The sequence below is a fragment of the Odocoileus virginianus genome, unplaced genomic scaffold, assembly GCF_023699985.2.
Source record: "Odocoileus virginianus isolate 20LAN1187 ecotype Illinois unplaced genomic scaffold, Ovbor_1.2 Unplaced_Scaffold_4, whole genome shotgun sequence".
NCBI classification, from domain to species: Eukaryota; Metazoa; Chordata; class Mammalia; order Artiodactyla; family Cervidae; genus Odocoileus; species Odocoileus virginianus.
In genome coordinates, this window is record NW_027224266.1 from 1,054,881 (window position 1) to 1,076,106 (window position 21,226).

Here is a 21,226-nt window from a genome sequence, read left to right on the forward strand (position 1 = left end):
GTGTTAGGAAGTGTTCTAATTTCACTCTTTTACATGTAGCTGTCCAGTTTTCCCAGCATCATTTATTGAAGAGGCTGTCTTTGCCCCATTGTATATTCTTGCCTCCTTTGTCAAAAATAAGGTACCCATAGGTGCATGGGTTTATTTCTGGGCTTTCTATCTTGTTCCATTGGTCTATATTTCTGTTTTTGTGCCAGTACCATACTGTCTTGATGACTGTAGCTTTGTAGTATAATCTGAAGTCAGGAAGGTTGATTCCTCCAGCTCCATTCTTCTTTCTCAAGACTGCTTTGGCTATTTGGGGTCTTTTGTGTTTCCATATGAATTGTGAAATTTTTTGTTCTAGTTCTGTGAAAAATGCCATTGGTAATTTGATAGGGATCACATTGAATCTGTAGATTGTGTTTGGTAGTATAGTCATTTTCAGAAACATGGAACTATCTCTCCATCTGTTTATGTTGTCTTTGATTTCTTTCATTAGTGTCTTATAATTTTCTGTGTACAGTTCTTTTGTCTCCTTAGGTAAGTTTATTCCTAGATATTTAATTCTTTTTGTTGCAATGGTGAATGGGATTGATTCCTTAATTTCTCTTTCTGATTTTTCATTGTTAGTATATAGAAATGCAAGTGATTTCTGTGTATTGATTTTGTATCCTGCAACTTTGCTAAATTCACTGATTAGCTCTAGTAATTTTCTGATACTATCTTTAGGATTTTCTATGTACAGTATCATGTCATCTGCAAACAGTGAGAGCTTTACTTCTTCTTTTCTGATCTGGATTCCTTTTTTTCTTTTTCTTCTCTGATTGCTGTAGCTAGGACTTCCAAAACTATGTTGAATAATAGTGGTGAAAGTGGACACCCTTGTCTTGTTCCTGATCTTAGGGGAAATGCTTTCAGTTTTTCACCATTGAGAAGTTAATGTTTGCTGTAGGCTTATCATATATATATTACTATTCCCATTTTTTGAAGAGTTTTAATCATAAATGGGTGCTGAATTTTGTCAAAGGCTTTTTATGCATCTATTGAGATTATTGTATGATTTTTATCTTTCAATTTGTTAATATGGTGTATCACATTGATTGATTTGTGTATATTGAAGAATCCTTGCATTCCTGGAATAAACCCAACTTGATCATGGTGTATGAGCTTTTTGATGTGTTGCTGAATTCTGTTTGCTAAAATTTTGTTGAGGATTTTTGCATTTATGTTCATCAGTGATATTGGCAGGTAGCTTTCTTTTTCTGTGTTGTCTTTGTCTGGTTTTGGTATCAGGGTGATGGTGGCCTCATAGAATGAGTTTGGAAGTGTTCCTTCCTCTGCAATTTTTTGAAAGAGTTTTAGAAGGATAGGCATTAGCTCTTCTCTAAATGTTTGATAGAATTCTCCTGTGAAGCCATCTGGTCCTGGGCTTTTGTTGAGAGATTTTTGATCACAGCTTCAATTTCAGTGCTTGTAATTGGGTTGTTCATAATTTCTATTTCTTCCTGGTTCAGTCTTGGAAGATTGAACTTTTCTAAGAATCTGTCCATTTCTTCCAGGTTATCCATTTTGTTGCCATATAGTTGTTCATAATAGTCTCTTATGATTTTTGAATTGCCTGTTGTAATCTCTCCTTTCTCATTTCTAATTTTGTTGATTTGATTCTTTCTTTTTTTCTTGATGAGTCTGGCTAAAGGTTTGTCAATTTTGTTTATCTTCTTAAAGAACCAGCTTTTACTAATTTTAATTATTAAATTTAATTAAAATTATTAATTTTTTTCCATTTATTTTTATTAGTTGGAGGCTAATTACTTTACAATATTGAAGTGGGTTTTGTCATACATTGACATGAATCAGCCATGGAGTTACATGTATTCCCCATCCCGATCCCCCCTCCCACCTCCCTCTCCACCCGATTCCTTTGGGTCTTCCCTAGTGCACCAGGCCCGAGCACTTGTCTCATGCATCCAACCTGGGCTGGTGATCTGTTTCACTATAGATAATACAAGTTTTGATGCTGTTCTCTCGAAACATCCCACCCTCGCCTTCTCCCACAGAGTCCAAAAGTCTGTTCTGTACATCTGTGTCTCTTTTTCTGTTTTGCATATAGGGTTATCAAAGTTTTATTAATCTTTACTATTGTTTCTTTCATTTCTTTTTCATTTATTTCTGCTCAGATCTTTATGATTTCTTTCCTTCTGCTAATTTTGGGGTTTTTTGTTCTTCTTTTTTCCAGTTGTTTTAGGTGTAAAGTTAGGTTGTCTATTTGATGTTTTTCTTGTTTCTTGAGGTAGGATTGTATTGCTATAAACTTCCCTCTTAGAACTGCTTTTGCTGCATCCCATAGGTTTTGAGTTGTCGTGTTTTCATTGTCATTTGTTTCTAGAAATTTTTTTATTTCCCTTTTGATTTCTTCAGTAACCTGTTGGTTATNTTAGAAACATGTTGTTTAATCTCCATGTGTTTGTGTTTCTTACAGTTTTTTTTCTTGTAATTGATATCTAGTCTCATAGCATTGTGGTTGGAGAAGATGCTTGATATGATTTCAATTTTCTTAAATTTACTGAGGTTTGATTTGTGACCCAAGATGTGGTCTATCCTGGAGAATGTTCCATGTGCACTTGAGAAGGTGTATTCTTCTGCATTTGGATGGAATGTCCTGAAGATATCAATGAGATCCATCTCATCTAATGTATCATTTAAGACTTGTGTTTCCTTATTAATTTTCTGTTTTGATGATCTGTCCATTGGTGTGAGTGGGGTGTTAAAGTCTCCTACTATTATTGTGTTACTGTCAATTTCTCCTTTTATGTCTGTTAGTGTTTGTCTTATGTATTGAGGTGCTCCTATGTTGGGTGCATAGATATTTACAATTGTTATGTCTTCCTCTTGGATTGATCCCTTGATCATTATGCAGTGTCCTTCCTTATCTCTTTGTAATCTTCTTTATTTTAAGGTCTATTTTGTCTGATATGAGATTGCTACTCCAGCTTTCTTTTGCTTCCCATTTGCATGGAATATATTTTTCCATCCTCTCACTTTCAGTCTATATGTGTCTTTAGGTCTGAAGTGGGTTTCTTGTAGACAGCATATATATGGGTCTTGTTTTTGTATCCATTCAGCTAGTCTGTGTCTTTTGGTTGGAGCATTTAATCCATTTACATTTAAAGTAATTATTGATATATATGTTCCTATTGTCATTTTCTTAATTGTTTGGGGTTGATTTTGTAGATCTTTTTCTTCTCTTGTATTTCTTGACTGTATAAGTCCCTTTAACATTTGTTGTAAAGCTGGTTTGGTGGTACTGAATTCTCTTAACTTTTGCTTGTCTGAAAAGCTTTTTATTTCTCCATCAATTTTGAATGAGATCCTTGCCAGGTACAGTAATCTTGGTTGTAGATTTTTCCCTTTCAGTACTTTAAATATATCTGCCATTCCCTTTCTGACCTGCAGAGTTTCTGCTGAAAGATCAACTGTTAAGCATATGGGGTTTCCCTTGTATGTTACTTGTTGCTTCTCCCTTGCTGCTTTTAATATTCTTTCTTTGTGTTTAGTCTTTGTTAGTTTGATTAGTATGTGTCTTGGCATGTTTCTCCTTGGGTTTATCCTGTATGGGACTCTTTGTGCCTCTTGGACTTGATTGACTATTTCCTTTTCCATGTTGGGGAAATTTTCAACTATAATCTCTTCAAAAATTTTCTCATACCCTTTCTTTTTCTCTTCTTCTTCTGGGACCCCTATAATTGAATGTTGGTGCATTTGATATTGTCCCAGAGGTCTCTGAGACTATCCTCAGTTCTTTTCATTCTTTTTACTTTATTCTGCTCTTCAGAAGTTATTTCCACCATTTTATCTTCCAGCTCACTGATTCATTCTTCTGCTTCAGATATTCTGCTATTGATTCCTTCTAGAGTATTTTTAATTTCAGTAATTGTGTTGTTTGTCTCTGTATGTTTATTCTTTAATTCTTCTAGGTCTTTGTTAATTGATTCTTGCATTTTCTTCATTTTGTTTTCAAGGTTTTTGATCATCTTTACTATCATTATTCTGAATTCTTTTTCAAGTAGTTTGTCTCTTTCCTCTTCATTTATTGGACTTCTGTGTTTCTAGTTTGTTCCTTCATTTGTGCAGTATTTCTCTGCCTTTTCATTTTTTTTTAAACTTATTGTGTTTGAGGTCTCCTTTTCCCAGGCTTCAAGGTTGAATTCTTTCTTCCTTTTTGTTTCTTCCCTCCTAAGGTTGGTCCAGTGGTTTGTGTAAGCTTTGTATAGGGTGAGATTTGTGCTGAGTTTTTTTTGTTTGTTTGTTTTTCCTCTGATGGGCAAGGCTGAGTGAGGTGGTAATCCTGTCTGCTGATGATTGGGTTTGTATTTTTGTTTTGTTTGTTGTTTAGATGAGGCGTCCTGCACAGGGTGTTACTGGTGGTTGGGTGATGCCAGGTCTTGTATTCAAGTGGTTTCCTTTGTGTGAGTTCTCACTATTTGATGCTCCCTAGGGTTAGTTCTCTGGTAGTCTAGGGTCTTGGAGTCAGTGCTCCCACTCCAAAGGCTCAGGGCTTGATCTCTGGTCAGGAATGAAGATTCCACAAGTGGTTTGTTATGGCATTAAGTGAGATTAAAACAAATATCCAAAAATGAGAAACCAAAGATGAACCCCAGACAAATGGCAGTTACAAAATCAGGCAAATAATAATTAAAATAATGGAATATACACATATACATATACACCCATAAGCAAAGTCAAAACAGTCCAACAAAAATAAAGTACAGTAGATTGACCCAGCAAACAAAGGAAATAAAAAATTATATTTACCAGTTAAGAACAAAACTAACTAAAGCACAAACTGGAAAACAAAACTAAAGCAAGGTGCCAAGTGGGGAATAAAGCAATGAAAACAAAGCTAACAAATATGTTGAGAGGAAAGGAATAATAGGTTTAAAAAAATTAAAATTAAAAAAAAGAGAGAAAAGAAAGAAAAAAATGGAAGAAGAAAGAAAAAAGAAAAAAAAAAAAAAAAAGGAAAACTCCACAGAACTGCAAAAGCCCAATGTAGAGGCAGAGGTTTATAACAACAATAAAGTGTGACTGAATATACACATATACATATACACCCATAAGCAAAATCAAAACAGTCCAACAAAAATAAAGTACAATAGATTGACCTGGTGAACAAAGGAAACCAAAAATTATATCTACCAGAACAAAACTAACTAAAGCACAAACTGGAAAACAAAACTAAAGCAAGGTGCCAATTGGGGAATAAAGCAATGAAAATAAAACTAACATGTTGAGAGGAAAGGAAAGAAAGAAAAGAAAGAAAGAATAGATATGCAAAGTTAAATAGAAGTAGATAAAGAAGATTTATATACATTAAAGATTAACTGCAAGGGGAAAAGAACAGTAGGAAAAGCAAACAAAGGAATAAATGTAGAAAAAATAATAATAGGTTTTAAAAAAATTAAAAATTAAAATTAAAAAAAAAAAAAAAAAAAAAAAGGAAAACTCCACAGAACTGCAAAAGCCCAACGTAGAGGCAGAGGTTTATAACAACAATAAAAAATGTGACTGAGGAAAAAAAAAAGCTCAAAAGCTTAATTAGATTTCATAGTGCCAATAAAATCGACAACTACAACAGGGGGGGGGGGGGGAAAAAAAAAAAAAAAAAAATCCAAAAGAATCTACAGAACAAGTCAAAACATAAGAATAATAAATGTTTTCTTGAGTCACTGCTGTCAGAGTCCTTTCCCTCGCTGGGAGTCACAGTCCACCTCACCTCCCTAGGATGCCCTCCAACACTGTGCTGATCTCTGGACCTGCTGTGGGGGCAGCTCAGATTCTAATCTGGTCCTACTCCTGTGTGTTCTTGCCTCCAATGTCCACAGCTATCAGAACTAGTGTGTTTTCTTTTGTGGGAGCTCTCAATGACCTTTTATATATTCCATAGACACAGAAAAGGAGTATGTCAAGGCTGTATATTGTCACCCTGTTTATTTAACTTATATGCAGAATACATCATGAGAAACACTGGGCTGGAAGAAGCACAAGCTGGAATCAAGATTGCCGGAGAAATATCAATAACCTCAGATATGTAGATGATACCACCCTTATGGCAGAAAGTGAAGAAGAACTAAAGAACCTCTTGATGAAAGTGAAAGAGGAGAGTGAAAAAGTTGGCTTAAAGCTCAACATTCAGAAAACAAAGATCATGGCATCCAGTCCCATCACTTCATGGCAAATAGATGGGGAAACAGTGGAAACAGTGTCAGACTTTATTTTTTTGGGCTCCAAAATCACTGCAGATGGTGATTGCAGCCATGAAATTAAAAGATGCTTACTCCTTGGAAAGAAAGTTATGACCAACCTAGACAGCATATTAAAAAGCAGAGACATTACTTTGTCAGCAAAGGTCCATCTAGTCAAGGCTATGGTTTTTTCCAGTAGTCATGTATGGATGTGAGAGTTGGACTATAAAGAAAGCTGAGTGCCGAATAATTGATGCTTTTGAACTGTGGTGTTGGAGAAGACTCTTGAGAGTCCCTTGGACTGCTAGGAGATCCAACCAGTCCATCCTAAAGGAGATCAGTCCTGGGTGTTCATTGGAAGGACTGATGTTGAAGCTGAAACTCCAGTACTTTGGCCACCTGATGCAAAGAGCTGACTCATTGGAAAAGACCCTGATGCTGGGAAAGATTGAGGGCAGGAGGAGAAGGGGACGACAGAGGATGAGATGGTTGGATGGCATCACCGACTCAATGGACATGAGTTTGGGTAAACTCCAGGAGTTGGTGATGGACAGGGAGGCCTGGTGTGCTGTGGTTCATGGGGTCACAGAGTCAGACACGACTGAGCAACTGAACTGAACTGATCTGAACTGATAGACACAGAGTCTGCCTAGTTGATTGTGTGGATTTAATCTGCAGCTTGTACAGCTGGTGGGAAGGTTTTGGGTCTTCTTCCTTAGCCACACTGCCCCTGGGTTTCAATTGTGGTTTTATTTCCACCTCTGCATGTGGGTCGTCCACTGGGATTTGCTCCTGAGGCTGCCCTGGAGGACTTGGGTTTGCCCCTGTGAGGGCCAGGTGTGGAGGTGGTGCAGCTGCTTGGGTTGCAGGGGTTCTGGCAGCACCAGGTACTCAGGGGAGTTGGTGGCTAGGGCAGCAGGAAATATAGTGCTCTAGAAGGGTATGGCAACCAGTATTGGCCAATATGCTCCAGTATTCTTGCCTGGAGAACCCCCCTCCCTGACAGAGAAGCCTGGCAGGCCACAGTCTACAGGGTCACAAAGAGTCAGACATGACCGAAGCGACCCTGCGTGCATAGATGCAAGACTTTTTTTGCCTGTGGCAGCTCTGCCCCAGTGAGAGTTGAGCGTGAAGGTGGCACAGCTGCTTGGCTTGTGGGGACCCTGGCAGCGCCAAGTGTGCAGGGACACGGACTGCCTCTGCCACAAGCAGATGGCCCTATCAGTCTTTTTTTGAGCCTCTTGTAGCTGGCGATCAGAAGGCCTCTTTGGCCAGTCTTTCTCCGTAGCTCCGCCTGTTCAGGCACTTAGAGGGCTCCCTTGCCTGGGGTCCTTCTCTGTTGTTGGTGCATCAGGCACATAGAGGGGCCCCCCTGGCTGGGGTCCTACTCTGTAGATCGGCACATCAGGCACTTAAAGGGGCACCCTGGGTGGGGTCCTACTCTGTAGTTTGGTGCATCAGTCACTTAAAGGAGCACCCTGGGTGGGGTCCTACTCTGTAGTTCAGTGCGTCAGGCATTTGATGGGCCAGCCTCTCTATTGTTCAGCTGCTGATGCTGGTGTGTGGGGAGAGAGAGGCTATGGTGATGGCTCCACCCCCTATGTGTGACTCAGCAGTATCGCCTTGCTTCCATGGCTGCCTGGCTTTCCTCCACAGGCATTTCCCACCACAGTCTCCTCCCTCACATCCCCTTGATCTGTCTCTCCACAGTCAACAGCAGCCCTCGCCCTGGGATTGCTCCACAATCCCTAAACTCCAGCTCCCAGCTGCTGTGCCTTCCAGGGGACCTGCATCCCTGTCTGGGGTATGTATGGCTGTGGCAAGGACTGTCTGATTCTCATTCCATTTAGGCTGCCACAGATCAGCTGTTTCACTCTCAGCCTTAAATGTTTCTCCTCTGACTCAGACAATTGCCCTGATGTGGGGATCAGACCCCTGCTTCAGTTCCCCCACCTGCCGAGGGCAGGTCCAGTCCTACTAACACTCTTTTTTCCCCCTAGTTCCTTCATCCTACCGAGTTTTGCGTGGTTCTATATATTCTTTTCCGCTGGTCAGGTACTCCTGTCTGCTCTCAGCTGGTGTTCTGCATGCACTTCTGTGTCTGAAGGTGTATTCCTGATGCATCCATGGAGAGAGATGTACTCCATGTCCACCTACTCCTGTGCCATCCTGTTCCCCCCATTAAAAAAAAAAATCTAGAAAAAAAAAAGCTCTGCACAGCAAAGGAAACCATCAATAAAATGAAAAGACAACCTATGGAATGGGAGAATATATTTGCAAATTATATATGTGACGAGACGGTAATATCCAAAATACGTAAAGACCTCACATAACGTAATAGCAAAAACCCAAGCAATCTGATTAGAACTAGGAAGATCTAATTAAACATTTTACCCAAGAAAACAAACAGATAACCAACACCCACATGAAAAGATGCTGAACACCACAAATCATCAGGGAAATGCAAATAAAAACCACAAATGAAATATCACCTCACAGCTGTCCCAATGACTGTTATGAAGAAGACAAAAAATAATAAGTGTTGGTGAGGATGTGGAGAAAAGAAAACTTTTGTGCACTACTGGAGGGAATGTAAATTGGTACAACCACTATGGAAAACAGTATGGGAGTTACTGAAAGAAAATTAGAAAGAGGAGTACAATATGATCTAGCAGTTTCACTTCTGGGTATTTATGCAACCAACATAAAAAGATACATATCTTCCCATGTTCACTGTAGCACTACTTTTAATAGCCAAGATATGGGAAAAAACTAAGTGTCCATCAGTGGACAAATGGGTAAAAAAAATGTCACAAGCACACACAAATATTATTCAGTCATTAAAAAAGAAGGAGATTTTGCCATTTGTTACCATATAGATGGACCTTGAGTGTATTATGCTAAGTGAAATAAATCAAACAGAGAAAAACAAGTTCTGTATGATCTCACCTGTATGTGGAATCTAAAAACCAAAATCAAGCTTAATAAACACACTGGTGGTTCTTAGGTCCAGAGGCTGGAGGGGTAGGTGAAATGAGTGAATGAAGTAATAATTACAAACCTCCAGTTATAAAATAAGTAAGTCTTGGGGATGCAATGTACAGCATGGTGACTATTGTTAATAATACTATATTGAATATTTGAAAATTGCTGCAAATAGATCTTAAAAGTTCTCATCACAAGGCAAAAAATATGTAACTATGTATGGTGATGGATGTTAGATCTATTTTGGTGAATACAAATGTTGAATTATGTTGTACACTGAAACTAATATAATGTTATATGTCCATTATCCATACTTAGTCACTCAGTCGTGTCTAACTCTTTGTGACCCCATGGACTGTAGCCTGCTAGGCTCCTCTGTCCATGGAATTCTCCAGGCAAGAATACTGGAGTGGGTTGCCATTCCCTTCTCCATGGGATCTTCCTGACCCAGGGATCAAACCTGGGTCTCCTGCATCACAGGCAGATTCTTTGTTGTCTGAGGTATATCTCTATAAAATTAGTAATTCATTTTTTGTTACTGTTGAGTTGGAATTTTTAGTCAAGTGGATTCTAATATCTGAAGGGGTAGAGGATTAGAAGTTAAAAAAAAGAAAGATCTTTCATGGAGAAAAGCAGAATGGCTGAAGAATGGGTTATACCTAAAGTTTCAGGGTGAGTTGAGTAATAAGGCAGAAATCTGCAGGTTCTTAGGGCTAAAAGACCTTTAGTGGGGATGGGGAAGGGTGTTGACTGGGGAGTGTGAGTGGGGTAGTGGTTTGTGGTAGGAGTAGCTTTAGTTTTTTTTAAGCCTTTACTTATTAAGAGCAGTTTCAGGTTTACAGTGAGAAATAAAACACCGTCTGCTTATCAGTAAACAAAGGATGTCACAGGAAACTTGGGATGAGAAAACAGGATACTGGCCCCAGATAGCTGAGGTGCATATCAAAGGAATGATTTCAGTGAGCCCAGACTCTTGCATCTTCCCATACATAGAAAAGCACTAAATTCCTTAACTTGAGATATCTGGTTTTCTTTAATTAACAATAATCTGATGTTCAGACTACCTGCCTTTTATTAGAACACTCTTATATAGCCCAGCTCCCCCCTCACCTCCTCGGAGCAGTTTTCTCAGGGTTACTTGAGATGCTGTTAGGCTTGAAGTTCTAAGAATGTCTGCTGAATAAAACATAACTCTGAACTTTTAGGGCATTTTTTCAATTGACAACAGCAAAGTTGAAGGGAAGGTATAGAGATTTCCTATAAGACCTCCTGTCTCATATGTGCATAGTTTCCCCCATTATCAACATCCCCTACCAGAGCAGTCTATTTGTGCTACTTGATGAACCTCTATCAATAAACCATTATCACCCAGACTTCATAGTTTACATTAGGGTTCACTCCTGGTGGTGTATATTCTACAGGTTTAGACAAATATTTAGTGACATGTATCCATTATTATGGCATCATGCAGAGTATTTTCACTGCCCTAAAAATCTTTTGTTCTCTTCCTGTTTGTCCCTCCCCAACCCTGCCCATTCCTGCAAACCCTGGCAACCGCTGATTTGTTATTTTGTAGTTTTTTTTTTTTTACTGTCTCCATAGTTTTGCCTTTTCCAGAATGTCATATAGTTGAATATATATATGTAGCCTTTTCAGATTGGCTTCTTTCATTTAGTAGTATACATTTAAGATTCCTCCATATCATCACCATTTCCATTTATGTTGAATAATATTCCACTAGCTAAATGTACCACTATTTATCCATTCACATGTTGGTTTGGCTTCTAAGTTTTGGCAATTATAAATAAATAAAGCTGCTATAATATATGTGTGTGACTGTGTTGGGGACCTAAGTTTCCAACTCCTTTGGGTAAACACCAAAGAGCAGACACCTTTTTTATTTCATTTACTTCTAAATTGTTTGAGACTTTTAGTAGTGATATTCATTAATTTTATAACTGATGTTAATTAAACACTTAGTAATTATATATAATTAAACTAAATGAAAAATATACATTAACTTGTGGACACATCAAACCAAGTGTGGGATAGAATCATTGCACTGTATTAGGCAATTGACCAGAAAGTAGAAATAGTGTCTTACAAGGGCCAATAAGGCATTAGGAGTGCACACAATTTGATTTCTTAAATGTATTCTCTCAAACACATTTAAATTAAATGATTATGAGTGGAATCATTTGGTACTAAGTAAGCTATTATCTAAGATACCAGTTTTCACAGGAAACAAAAAGTCCATAAAAGCATAAAATTCTGTTAAGTCCATTAGTAAAGAAATTTCCTAAAATGATGGAAATATTTATATTTAACAGACAAGCAAATACTTTTCCAGTGAAGAATTAGAACTAACAGAGATGAAACACTCTCCTGAAGTGCAGTGCTGTTCAGGCCATGGTGCTCATCAGTGAAATGAGGAGGGTGGATGGCAAGAAGACTCCATTAGATGGATGAGCAGTTCCTGCTTTTGGGAAGGGAGTGTTTCCACAGCTTTTTCCTTCAGAGTTTTCCTTTTCACTTAGTACCATCTTTGAGTCATCTTAGTATGCTATTTCCTCTATACTTAGAAAAGGTATATTTTTAGTGGGTTCATTTATCCTTCTCTTCAGCAAAGCAAAGCAGTATACTCACCAGAGGCAAAATACCCATGGTGCAAAGAGCAGGGGCAGAGTGGGGGTGAGGGGAAATGAGGCATCAGTCAGTCAGTTCAGTCGCTCAGTCGTGTCTGACTCTTTGCGACCCCATGAATCGCAGCACACCAGGCCTCCCTGTCCATCACCAACTCCCGGAGCTTACTCAAACTCATGCCCATCGAGTCAGTGATGCCATCCAGCCATCTCATCCTCTGTCGTCCCCTTCTCCTCCTGCCCCCAATCCCTCCCAGCATCAGGGTCTTTTCCAATGAATCAACTCTTCGCATCAGGTGGCCAAAGTACTGGAGTTTCAGCTTCAGCATCAGTCCTTCCAATGAACACTCAGGACTGATCTCTTTTAGGATGGACTGGTTGGATCTCCTTGCAGTCCAAGGGACTCTCAAGAGTCTTCTCCAACACCACAGTTCAAAAGCATCAATTTTTCGGTGCTCAGCTTTCTTCACAGTCCAACTCTCACATCCATACATGACCACTGGAAAAACCATAGCCTTCACCAGACAGACCTTTGTTGGCAAAGTAATGTCTCTGCTTTTTAATATGCTATCTAGGTTGGTCATAACTTTCTTTCCAAGGAGTAAGCGTCTTTTAATCTCATGGCTGCAGTCACCATCTGCAGTGATTTTGGAGCGCCCCCCAAAAAAGTCTGACACTGTTTCCACTGTCTCCCCATCTATTTCCCAGGAGGTGATGGGACCAGATGCCATGATCTTAGTTTTCTGAATGTTGAGCTTTAAGCCAACTTTTTCACTCTCCTCCTTCACCTTCATCAAGAGGCTTTTTAGTTCCTCTTCACTTTCTGCCATAAGGGTGGTGTCATCTGCATATCTGAGGTTATTGATATTTCTCCCGGCAATCTTGATTCCAGCTTGTGCTTCTTCCAGCCCAACGTTTCTCATGATGTACTCTGCATATAAGTTAAATAAGCAGGGTGACAATATACAGCCTTGACATACTCCTTTTCCTATTTGGAACCAGTCTGTTGTTCCATGTCCAGTTCTAACTGTTGCTTCCTGACCAGCATACAGGTTTCTCAAGAGGCAAAGGGAGGTAGATTCAGACAGGAAATAATATTATTGTGTTCTCAACTACGCATGCCAGGCATTACACTTACTTTGCCTTGTTTAATCTTCCCAAGAATCCTGCGATCTAAGTTTTATCTCCATTTTACAGAATAAGGAAATGAAGCTAAGAGCATTTAAACAACTTGTGTAGGTTGCACAAGAAATGTCTCCATCGTCTGTCGCAGGTCTAAAATTTTAGCCCAAATGGATCCGGCCTCTAGCACATCCTTTTCCACAATAGCAGTGAGCTCTGGTTAAGAAACCAAAGACTGAGAGCCACGTAACTCCTATGTGGGGCTGGGCAAGTGCCAATGCCTCACTTAGAAACATTGAAAGTCTAATATTTTAAGAACACCTTTGAGGTTAGACTGAGCAAATCTGCAGAACTAAATTTGCATGCATCTTCTGCAAATAAGGTTGAAAGAACAAGTACATGGGTATTTACCACATTCAATCCTCCTTTCTTAAATTATTTAAGGAACAAGATTGGGGGCTGGTGGTATAAATAAATACCCAGGAAAATGAGAGAAGGCAGCTTTCACTTTAGAAAAGTTATTCAGTGCAGAATGATATGTCATATTTTGAATGCACATTAAGTGATATTGTGAAGGTTACTGTAGAGGGGGTGATGATGTCCAAGTCACTGTCAATGGTCTCTTATTTCAAGGAACATTTGACATAAAGTTTAAATAAAAAATCATTTTGACCTGTGAAACTTGGAGTGAATGTAACTAACACCAACTGGGTTACTCAAAGTTTGCTGGTCCCAGCAAACTGTTAGTCCACAGACTGTTACTAGTCTGTGGTAAGCACAGGGATTGGGAATAAGCATGTAAAAGCTTCTATAAAAATTTGACATTACTGTAACACTATGTGATCAGTGGGCTTGCATTTTGTGTGCTTTTTAATACTTTCCTAATAATTTATTTTCATTGTAATTTATAAAATTATTGGTCTGTGACAATAGCTTGAGAAACACTGACCTATGTGATGTGAATTATGATGTTAATTAAGGTCTATCCTAGTGCATATTAAGCCATATGAAGATGTATGGCTTCTGTCTCTGATTCTTTATTTTATTCCTTAAAGAAAAATGAGTGCTGTTAGTCACTTATTAAATCTGCTTTTGTTGACTGACTTAGTCTCAGATGTGATAATACAAAGTACAGCCATGCTGGCATACTACAGGCAAAGATGACGGGTAAATTGGTTCTCTATGGGAGGCTCAGTGTATTTCAGAATAGAGAAATAACAGTTCAGTGCATATTCTAACAAATATAATCATGATAGCCTTAATTTAAAAAATATAACACTTGAATATTCTGACTCTTAAACAGCTCTTTGTTAAATGCCTTGAATGTGTTATTGTGTTTGCCTTGAATTTTTAAAGGGAGTTTTATTTTTATCTTGAGTCTGCTGAGAATACATACTTCATATTTACTTCTCTAATTTCTCATATGCCAATGAAATCTTCCAGTATTCATAAGTAAAGTCCTTTGCTGCTCAGCTATAACAGAGTTTTGTGATTTCAGATGATTATTTCAACCCATAGCCAAGCTGTCCCTAATGATGTTTAAAACCTCAGAAGTTGCTCTAAAATACGTCTGCACCATTGAAGGGCCTAGCATCAACCATTTCTCTTCCCATAAAATTCTGGAGCTCTCAGTTCCTGTGCTGTTGTAGCAGCAAGAAAGAGGGCTGATCCAGGGCTGGGGCAGAGGAAGATGGCTCATCCAGAGGCCAGTGGGTCATAGCAAGCTCTGTGGTGGTTCTTCTCCAGTTACAAAGAGGCCCAGCAAGGTCATGGGTCAACCACTAATTCTACCTCTGGGCCACTTTTGATCCTGGCTTGTGGGGTCTCAATTCCCTGACCAGGGATTGAACCCAGGCCACTGGCAGTGAAAGCCCTTAATCCTAACTGCTAGGCCACCAGGGAACTCCCTCTGGGCCACTTTTAAGGGATATGAGGCGTCACTCTTTTTCTTAAGGCTTTCTTTTCTTTCATAAAACTAGCCCCTTCTGGAGGGGTCTCCTCAGCCTCCCGTATTGTTATCATTGATAGCAAGCAGTCAGTTTCTCTGCACTTCAAGGGCCTTTCTTGCCCAGACCCTAATGCAGGAAGGTACACCCACACCTTCTTAAACCCCTGCCCAGTATTTGTCCTCTTCTGGTCTGGAAGGATCTCTTCTTCTGTATAAACCTTCTATTAGTGCCTTTGATTTGTGTGTTCTCTAAATAAAAGTAATTTGGCATTTAACTGACACTGAATCATTTTGATCAGTGTAAACATATTTTTTCCAAAAACAGTCCACTATATTGTTCCTTGTGAGTGATAACAGTATATTTTAATTTCACTTCATTTTGCATGGTGTATGTTTTCATAGCATGCGTTTCTAACCAGTTTTATAGTCTCTATTAACATTTTAATGATGAAATCATGGTAAACTTACAGCATATGAACAAATTAACAAATACAGTGGTATTTGTAGTATTTTAGAAACAGTTGTGACAGCTAAAAGTCAATGGACATATTTTTAAAAATTCTCTGGAAGGGAGCACATGAAATGTGGTTATACACTGAACTCTGGTGACTCAGAGTAAAGGACACAATTGTACAGAAGACGTGTGTCAATCATGGGTCCTACTTTTAGCAGTCAGAGTACCCTGGTAAAACAGTTTCTGACCTTCAGATTGTCATGTTTTATTTACAAGATCACAGTGTGGCGTACTTAGCTGATGTTGCTTCAGGGTCTCTGAGGTCTGAACACATGAAGACATAACACAAAGAACCTACTCTTTTCACCAATGATTTTTGTACTCTCAGTGAGCTTGCCTGGTGCTCAAAGCCATTGTAATTTCTATGGAATCTGTAAAACAAATCAATTCCCTAATTTAATTCAGCAGGAAAAAACGTGTGTTTGACATGTAGTGATTCAAGTCAGATTAAAACATTTATATTTGGGGAAAATCTCATAGTCATATTTTTTTCCTTTCACATTTAAAGGTCCAGTATTTTAAAATCTAAATTCCTCAGTTTCTATGAACAATCCTTACATATAGTATAAATAATTAATTTCAAGTATTTATAGAGCCAGTTAGACTACATATTCCAAGAGTTCAACCAGTGTTCCTTATTCTACTATTCTTTTAAAAAAAATCAATGATATGAAATATCATATTAATGATATGAAAATAAAGCTTTTTTTCCCAGTATGGAAAATAACAAAATTGTCACCAAAGTATTTATTAGCTGAAGTAATTGATCACAGGGTGGTTTTTTTTTAACTTGGCCTTTTCAAGAAGCTGTATTCTGTGATCATTCTTAAAAGCTTCTACTGTGAACATTGTTACTTTAAATGGTCTGCTTGCTATGTTTAGCTACAAGATGCTTGACAAAGAACAGTGCACATGCTTGATAAACTCTTCATAAATTTATTATAAGGCAATATCTATTTGTCAGTCCTTGAGTCATTACTTTTGGCATCAAGCTAAGATTCAAATGGAAGGTGAACATAAAGCCTCTGCAATTATTTCAAATGACTAATATATATCACAAGGAGGGGCTAATGAGAGCAAATGAAATAACATTTGCTGGCAACATGATGGTCACTCTTATAAAACCAAGAAGTAGTTGAAATTTAAAGTTGATTAGGATCTGTTAAACCACAGGTGAGCGAGTGGTATAAAAATAAATCTAGATTAACAGCTATTTTCATTGCATTTTTCTAAGTATCATTATACATAGTTTATCCAAAATTTAATCAAGTTTCTGATGTGCTAGTTACTATTAAATTGTATTCAAATAATACTCATTGACTGCCCTTGTGCTAGGTACCACTGAGGTTATGACCTAATGCTTAGCAAACAGAATTTTAAATACATGGCTGTGATCATATGTTTAGTGATCTAGAGAAAGGACTGAATTCCTATTAAAATTCAACTCCCATCAAGATTAGATTTGGTGGTTTCAATAAATCTCTTTACAGATTATTGGGCTAATGTGGTCACAAATCATATATCATCTACCTCCACTGGTGTCTGCCCTCTAGGATATTAAACACAATTGGGAAGACAAGATATACAGACATGAAAAGTTAATCATCCTAGACAGTGATATAAGAGCTATCACAAGGAAATGCATGATTGAATGTTAAATGATGCCTGTTGTCTCTGAACCAGTGACGAATATTGCTATATACAGAAGAAGTCAAGCCAAGATAAGCTAAAGGAGTTCAGAGAGGGGAGAGAGGAACGTGATCTGAAGTTCACAGAGACAGTTTCGAAAAGAGGCAAGAATGGGAGATGACCCTCCAAGAGCAGGTGGACTCTGCAGAGATGGAGAGAAAGGCAAAGTGTGACCAGTAGCTCTGTGGTTTGAACCCATGTCCTCAATTCTGCTTATTTTATCTTCGGATTATTCTGTCTATTCCTATGGAAGACTGCCCACTGCTTAGTAAAACCCTCTTATTTCTGGGCCAGGCTATGTTTCTCAGTTATGTATGGCCACGTGGCTGATTTCTAGAAAATGAAATAAGTGGAAATGTATTAATTATCTACTGTCACATAACAAATTACCCTGCAGCTAAGCTGCTTAAAACAATAGACATTTATTATCTCCTAGTTCCTGAGGGTCAGGCATTTAGGAGTCTATTAATAAGGTGGTCTGGTTCAGCACCTCTTATGAGGCTGCAGTCAAAGTGGGGCTACAGTCATCTGAAGGCTTGCTTTGGGCTGGAGGATCCACTTTCAAGCTGGCTCACTCACACGTCTGTTGGTGGGATGCCTCTGGGCCATCTGTGGGTTGCTTGAATGTCTTCATAAGATGGCAGCCAGCTTCCCTCAGTTATTTAAGAGTAAAACTCAGCCTTGGAAGTCACACACTGTCATTTCTGCGATATTGTATTTGTTCCACAGGTCAATCCCATTCAGTATGGGAGGGGCTCAGTATGATCAAGACCAGGAGGCAGGAGCTATCTCAAAGGCTGGCTACCAGAGGAAGAAAGAATTCCCACATGCTGCTTCAAGTGCATTTCCTTTTCCTGCTGACTGAAATGAAACACTCTTAGGGCAACTGGGGACATACATGTTAAAGGCAGTAGCCCCTCTGTCAGCCTGGGTCTTGAGTGACTGCATGGAGGAGTCTGTTGATCTGTTTACTAGTATTAGTAAGTGAACAAGAAATCAAGTTCTACTGTATTTCAGCCATTGTACAGTTTTGGGTCTATTTGGTTCAGTAGTTACTACATGCCAAGCAGCGTTAAGTCCCATTCGTTAAGTCCCAGCGTTAGGTCAATCATTGCAGTGTCTTCTCCTGAAGCAAAGTCAAGCACCATAGAATGTTGAGGGAATGAGTGGACTATCTCTGTTACATCCCTTTGTCCTGTGGTGCTTTTTAAAAATTTTCCACAAGTATCATTTGAGTGCCTACCGTATGTCAGGCCTTGTTCAAACTGCAAGGGGAAGACCTATAACAAAACAAAGTTCTAGCTTCATAGAGCTTGTATTCTAATGAACCATCTAGTCGAGGCCTCTTGATGAACACACCAAAAAGTTTGCCAGTGTTTGTCTTCAGGGGGTTAAAAACTGTAAAGGCATCTGCTCAATCTCCCAATCTGATGGAGGCCTGAGAGATTAGTGTTTCCCCTAATTGTGCTCTAGACCAGTGTTAGTGCTTCTCAGGATTTTACGCACACAGAGGTCACCCAGGGATCTTGTTAAAATATAAGATCTGATGTTCTGGCCAGGGTGTTGCCTGACTTTGTATTTCTAACAAAGCTTAATGCTTGCTCTAACAAGGTTCTAAGGATCACTAGTTACTTGGTGTTAAGGATATCCTATGTAAAAGGATTTCACATTCAAATAATAAGATGTTGCCCTGGTTCCTGACTGCTTTCTAATTCCTGGTGCCAGTCCTATCAGAAGCCTACCAGTACTTTCTACCTTGTGCTCTGTGAGATGACCCTCTATAACATATTTACCTTTTGAAATTTAAGCCACTTTGAGAGAATTTCTGCAATTCCTACCCTCCCCCCACCCCTCAGCCCCAAACACCTCGAGTAAAGGCCAAGAGACTCAGGCGCAGGGAATGAAGGAGAAACACAGTCAGGCTGCAGAGTTGAGGGCAAAGTCAAAGCACTGAAGCTGCAAGGGGAACACGAAACCGATTTCCCAAGAGCCTGAAATAGCACACACTCTCCTGCCGCTTCTAAGCCTCAGTTTCCTCACTGATAAACACAGGATTTGCTGTGAGAATCAAGCAGGATGATGTGCTGGGATCTCATAACACTGATAATCTAGGCACAGGGCCATCATATTTTTCTTCTGTAAAGAACCACCTGCATCCAGGGTCTGGGAGAATAAAGTGGGATGATGACCAAAAGCAATTAGCAATTTGCTGGCACTGAACAAATGTTAGCTACTGGGAACCCAGCTGGATTTAAGAGAGAAGAATTAACTGCTTTTCCCCACAGATAGAGGAGAACTGGCATGTTGAAAAAAAGAAAGATAGCCCTGGAGAGGGAAGGTCATTGATGGAGGCTGCAGGAGGGAAGGGGACAATAGAAGGAACCAGGTCATCCACATCTCATCTCAACGCAAATGTCTTGAACACACTAGAACCAAGATGATTCCTGAAGAAATACCCCACCTTGACTAAATAGTAGTTGCTGACCAAGAAGAAACAGCTCAATTATTCTTAAAACATACCTGTTCACATTATTATTTGATAAAATCTGGTGGTTGGGGCTGCTGCCCATTGTCTCCTGCCCAGATGGGCTCTGTGGCCTAGTGCTCTGGTCCCTGCTGCCTGTGATCACGAGCCCAGGCCTTTGAGGGGTCGCCACCAAGGCTTCCCTCAGCCCCCAGGAAAGAGCATGACAGCCACCAATGACCACTACTGGGGCCACCTGGGCTCCAATTCCAGTAACAGCTCCATCCCCCACCATCCCGGTGTCCCCAAAGCCCAGCCCGGACACTGGTGGGGTAGCTTCTTTTTTGGGAAATCCACTCTCCTGGTCATGGCCACAGTGTTGGAGTCCCCAGAACACCCTGGATCTTCCCAGGCCTCCAGAGCCCCCTTCTCCTCCTTCACCTCCTCGAGACTAAGCAGGGTGCAGCCAGAAGCAGCAGTTGGTTTTTTTAATATCAAAACAGCAAAACAGCAAAAAGGAAATGGCTACTACCCAATTGCTTTGCTACCCAAGCCACACGAGAACCTTCCTGACACCCCCATAACTCTGCCTTGCACCAGTGGACAATAAACTCCAAGCAGACAGAAAAAGATAAAGTCAATCCTCTACAATTCAAATTGTCCAGATGAAGATTGCAATTTTCACATATCAGCTATTTTGTTTATGTATCTAGAAAAAACAGCTCAATTTATATAAAAATATATGTTTAGTAAAGGTATCTTTATCTTTATAATATATTTTTATTTTTATATTTATGTAAATATTTTGTATTTATCTTTATAATAGTTTATCCATTGTAGCTTAAACTCCCAGGCAAAGATTCCATTTCAGTTTTCAAGTATTAACTTTATTTTCCATGCTTGTGTATCTTTGTATCCCCAACTTGTCAGCAGAGAGAGAGAGAGAGAGAGAAGGTCCTAAGGTTTCTAAAGTACATGTTCTTGGGGTGATGGTGATAGGGAGCAGGACCCTGCGGGGCTCCTGGGCACAAAAGCCTTTCTGTGTCCCCTTATTATTTCTTGATTACAGGAAATAGGCTTCATTCAGCCTCCAGACCTTCCCTGAGTTCCAAGGGCAGGTTCAAACAGTTGCTAATCAGGGAAGGGAGGGGATGCAGAGACAAAGGAGGAGCAGTCAGGAGAAACAATAGTGCAGCCTTGGGGTAGAGACCTGGTCCCCTCTCATGGTATACAGAACAATATCTTTGAGCTGTTTGCAGATACTGAAACCCCCACCAGGTGGGAGAAGTTAAATTTAATGATGGTCTGCTGCCCACAAGCATAGTAGACACCACACCTGTTGGAACCAGGATGATGATGCTGATGCCCACGTACCTCACCACCAACCAATCAGAAGAATGTCCACAAGCTGATCACGCTCCTCTTTGAACCATTACTATAAAACTCCTCACTACCCTCTCCAGGTTGGGACACACAGTTTTGAGGGCATTAGCCCACTGTGGCCCCCTTTGCCTGGCAAAGCAATAAAGCTATTCTTTTCTACTTCACCCAAAACTCTGTCTCTGAGATTTAATTTGGTGTCAGGGTACAGAGGCTTCAGTGGAAATGTTCTGTGTCATGCTTGTGGTAGAGTTAACA